The sequence below is a fragment of the Indicator indicator genome, chromosome 11, assembly GCF_027791375.1.
Source record: "Indicator indicator isolate 239-I01 chromosome 11, UM_Iind_1.1, whole genome shotgun sequence".
Lineage (NCBI taxonomy): Eukaryota > Metazoa > Chordata > Aves > Piciformes > Indicatoridae > Indicator > Indicator indicator.
The window spans coordinates 29,315,578-29,320,892 of record NC_072020.1 but is presented as its reverse complement, the minus strand read 5'-3'; positions in this window follow the sequence as shown (position 1 = coordinate 29,320,892).

The following is a 5,315-nucleotide window of genomic DNA, read 5'->3' as shown; positions in this document are numbered from 1 at the left end:
GAAGTGGAAGTGGTACAACTTCTATATAAGCACTGGAACAAAGTGCACTTTTAGAACTATTAGAGGAATCATCAAATGCTGAAATTAAGTAATTGTAAAAAAGAAAAAGATAAATACGAATGTGTACCAGGCTTTCTAGAAGATTGCATAGAAACACTGAAGATAAAATTTTATACTTTCTCTTAGTAATACCCATCAAGATTTGTGAATTCTAATCTTGGGTTCTCTGGATGAAGAGAGTAAACTGAGGATTTTATGCTGATTAAAACATACAAATGTGCAGTTATGGTGGCTGCATTTTTGACTGCCACCAGCTTGCTGCTTGTTAGAGACTTTGTCCTGTAAAAAGAAAAAAAGGTGTCTTGTGGAAGAGTGCTGATTGGCCTGGTTATGCATTCAAGTCCATTCAGTTGATAGCTGCTTCATAATTTTACAGGCTGCTTTTTCACCTGCTGCTGCAGGTAGAAGCAATGTAGTTAAAGTTGCAGATTTACTCAAGGGCTGAGTTTGTCTACTGCATGTTGTTTTGTTAACTGGGACTTAAGGGTGCTTAGAGGGGGGAAAAAAAAGCCATTTGAGAAAACACAAGAACAACAACAAAACCTTACCAGGACAACAAAACCTTACCAGGACAACAACAACACAGTGTTAGACTGCCTGAATCACAAAGCAATCACCAGTACTCATGCTGCCAGCTAAGTGCAACAGGGGTTCTTTGTATAATGTACTCACTCTATAGAAGCTTAGAGCCCAACTGGAGGTGACTGTGATGCAGAGAACATTGAAAGTAGGTAATTAGAACCTCCAGTAGACCCTCTGCTGTGTTTTCATCTGTTGTTGCATCTGACAGTCCAACTCAGAGCTTTAAAAATGGTTATTTCTCTCTGTTTCTAGCATGGTCTACAGCAACTACTATTCAGTATATTGCTAAGAGGGTTACTTTGTATTTACATCTATTCTTAAATGTACTGGGAGGTTCTTTGTTATTACATATGCAAAAGGGAAAAACCTGTCTGGTTTGGGTTTTGCTTGCTTTTGTCTATTATTCCATGGACATTTAAGTGTGTTTAAGTAGTGAAGGCACTTGGATGACCCAAGAAAGAGGAGGACTGGGCTAGCTGAGGATCCTGGGCCACAGTTAGGTTTGTTGCAAAAAGCCTGGCTTAGTAGTACTTTCACTTGGGTCTGGGTCTGACACAAGGCCATGAGTTACTGTTAGGCAGAGGGCTAGGAAATGTGATAAGGTAAGATCTGTAGAATGAATACAGCTCATGAACAAGTGTGATACTGCTGAGACAGCAGAATTGCTGTGTTCTCAGGGGTACTCTGCAAGGAATGAGGATCAGCATTGCTTCTTGCCACTGATTTTCTTTCATTCTTTTAATTCTCAAAAATTAGTATGTTGCAGTGACTAAAGAGAATCTATGATGATGTAAAATATTGTAAGAGATCATGCTGGAGCTGACCACAGGAAAGATCATTTGCATTGGCCAAGAATGCAAAATTGCAGTGATTCTTGTCTGATGTTTGAAAACATAAAATTTAATAAAAAGTGATTTTATTTTATTTTTTCATTCTTTCTCCTTTTAATGAGAGTGTGTTCATTATATCAGTGTTTTGTGCCAGCTCTTGGAAGTCATCTTAATCTGGATTTTTAGAGAAGTTGTCGAATACCCACAATAATCTGCACCATTAATTTTAATAGGTCAAGGTGTCTGGAAAACTAAGCTTGAAAGTGAGGAGGCAGTCACATAAAGTGATAAAATTGATTTGGATTTCGTTGCTTTTAAAAAGCTTTAAAAATAGTTAACACTGCACTGTATTGCTTAGGGCATTAAAATAGACAAATTTCATGATAAAATAGAAATTAGGGGTGCACAATTTCCATACAAAACTATGCAGAGTGAAATATGTGCTGTGTTTTTATATAGCTTATCTGTTGCTTGATATTGTGCTCTGCACCATGGAGTCCATCTGAGAGGAAGGTTAGGTAAGTAACACTATACAATCATAGAATCACTAAGGTTGGAAAAGACATTTAAGATCATCAAGTCCAACCATAACCCAACTACCCTGACCACTATCCTGCAGCACTACATCTACAGCTTCTTCAGCACCTCCAGGCATGGCAACTCCACCAGATTACTGGGCAGCCTGCTCCAGTACCTCACCACACTCTCAGTAAAGTTTTTTTCTAATGTTCAACCTAAACCTCCCCTTCACAACTTTAAACCCCTTTCCTCTCATCCTGTAGCTAGTTACCTAGGAGAAGAGACCAACACTAACCTCACTACACTCTCCTTTTAGGTAGCTGTAGAGAGCAATAAGATCTCCCATTAACCTTCTGTTCTTCAGCATAATTCCCAGCTCCCTTAACTGTCCTTTGTATGATGTCCTCCAAACCCCTCACCAACCTCATTGCTCTTTTCTGGACACACTCCAGGACCTCAATGTCATACTGTGGTGCCCAGAACTGAACACACACCAGTGCCAAGAACAGGGGCACAGTCACTTCCCTTCTCCTGCCGAACTCATTGTTTTTGAGACAGGCCAGGATGCTGTTGGTCTCGGCCACCTGGGCACACTGCTGGCTCATCTTCAGCCAGCAACCCACCAGCACCCCCAGATCCTTTTCTGCCAGGCTGCTTTCCAGCCACTCCTCCCCAAGCCCGTAGCATTGCTTGGGGTTGTTGTGACCAAAGTACAGGACCTGGCACTTGGTGGTCTTAAACTTCATTCTGTTGACCTCAGCTCGTTAATTTAACATGTCCAGATGTCTCTGCAGTGCCTTCCTACCCTTGAGGAGATTAACACTCCCACTCAATTTGGTGTCATCTGCACACTCACTGATGGTGCCCTCAATCTCTTCATCCGACTCATTCATAGAAATATTAAACAGAACTGGCCCCAGTACCTGGGGGACACCACTTGTGACCAGCCACCAGCATCATTTAAGTCTTTGGGCCTGGCTGTCCAGCCAGTTTGAATGCAGCAAAGAGCCCAGCTGGCTGTCAAGAGCTCCAAGTTCCTTGAGAAGAGTGCTGTGGCACATGGTGTCAAAGGCTTTACTGAAGTCCAGGCAGACAACATCCCCAGCCTTTCCCTCATCCACTAGGGGATCACCTTGTTGGTGAAGTTGATCAAGCAGGACCTGCCTTTCATGAACCCATGCTGGCTGGGCCTGATCCCAGTTACTCTGCGCTTGCTGTGTGAGCACACCGGAGATGAACTGCTCCATAAGCTTCCATGGTACTGAGGTCAGGCTGACAGACCTGGAGTTCCCCAGATCGTTTTTTCAGCCCTTTTTGGAGATGGGTGTCACATCGGCAAGCCTCCTGTCGTCTGGCACCTCCCCTGTTAACCAGCACTGCTGATAGATGGTGGAGAGCTGCTTAACAAGCTCCTCTGTCAGCTCCCTCAGTACTCTTGGGTGAAGTCACTAGTGGTGTCCCCCAGGGATCAGTTCTGTGGCCCCATCCTGTTCAATATCTTTAGTGATGATCTGGATGAGGGGATTGAGTCAGTCATCAGTAAATTTGCAGATGACACCAAGTTGGGAGCAGGTGTTGATCGGTTAGAGGGTAGGAGGGCTCTGCAGAGGGACCTTGACAGGCTGGACAGATGGGTAGAGTCCAACATGATGGCATTCAACAAGTCCAAGTGCCAGGTGCTGCACTTCGGCCACAACAACCCCATGCAGAGCTACAGACTGGGGTCGGAGTGGCTGGAGAGCAGCCAGGTGGAAAGGGACCTGGGGGTGCTGGTTGACAGCAGCTGAACATGAGCCAGCAGTGTGCCCAGGTGGCCAAGAAGGCCAATGGCATCCTGGCCTGCATCAGGCATAGTGTGGCCAGCAGGAGCAGGGAAGTCATTCTGCCCTGGACTCAGCACTGGTTAGACCACACCTTGAGTCCTGTGTCCAGTTCTGGGCCCCTCAATTTAAGAAGGACATTGAGACACTTGAACATGTCCAGAGAAGGGCAACGAGGCTGGGGAGAGGCCTCAAACACAAACCCTATGAGGAGAGGCTGAGGGAGCTGGGGGTGTTTAGCCTGGACAGGAGGAGGTTCAGGGGAGACCTCATTGCTGTCTACAACTACCTGAAGGGAGGTTGTAGCCAGGAGGGTGTTGGTCTCTTCTCCCAGGCAATCAGCACCAGAACAAGAGGGCTCAAGCTGTGCCAGGGGAGGTTTAGGCTCGAGGTGAGGAGAAAGTTCTTCACAGAGAGAGTGGTTGGCCACTGCAATGTGCTGCCCAGGGAGGTGGTGGTGGAGTCAACATCCCGGGAGGTGTTCAAGAGGGGATCGGACGTGGCACTTGGTGCCATGGTTTAGTGGTCATGAGGTCTTGGGTGACAGGTTGGACTTGATGATCCTTGAGGTCTTTTCCAACCTTATTGATTCTGTGAATCCCATCTGGCCCCATGGACTTGTAGGCGTCCAGGTGGCATAGCAGGTCATTAACTGCTATGTGAAAGAAAACAGTTTCAGAGATGAAACAGAAACAAGGTATCTCTGAAAGGGGTAAAAACAAAATGCAGGTGTCACAAGGCTGGGGAATGCTGACCCATGTGCTGCCTTCTGCCTTCTTCAAGGCCAGAGCATGGAGTTAAAGATACTAAACAGACTCAAGACACCAAGCTCAAGAGGAAGAAAATGTGTGGGCCTCAGGTGAGGGAGAATGGTGTGGAAATGGTACTGGCTGTAATTTACTGAGACATATGTTGTGGTTTAAGCTTTCCCAATGGAACAGATTTAGGTTGCCTCCTCTCTCCCCTTTTCCCAGTAGGGGAAGTAAATTAGGTAGGAGGAGAAGAAAGAGGTAAAACTATGAAAGAACAGTCTTGAATCAATTTGGAAGTAAGAAAGTAAGTTTAACAAAAGATTAAAAGGCATTTGAGTAAAAGGAAGGTGACAAAGGTGTGAGGAAAAGGGATAAAGAAAAATATATACAAAAAAAGATGCAGCTGGCAAGGATTCCCTGGCTGTGAGATGGATTCTCTTTTTAGAGGCAGTTCCCTTCAGTGTCTGGAACAGCATGGAACAAGCCTGACCATGTGGGTGAACAGCTAACAGCAGCAGAGCATCCTGCCAAGGGGCAGGAGAGAGAGAGAAGGAGGCAAGAAATCATCCCCTTTTAAACAGGCTTGTGGACAAGAAGTGGGAGTGGAATAAACTTTGATCCAGGGACCCCTCCGCCTGGGAGGGGAGCAGGTCTTTCTGTTTACCTGGCTCAGGTTTCTTTGCTCACCTGAGCCTGGGTTCTTTTCAACCCACTCCCCTGGGTAGGGCTTAACTAGCACAATGTACCTGAAC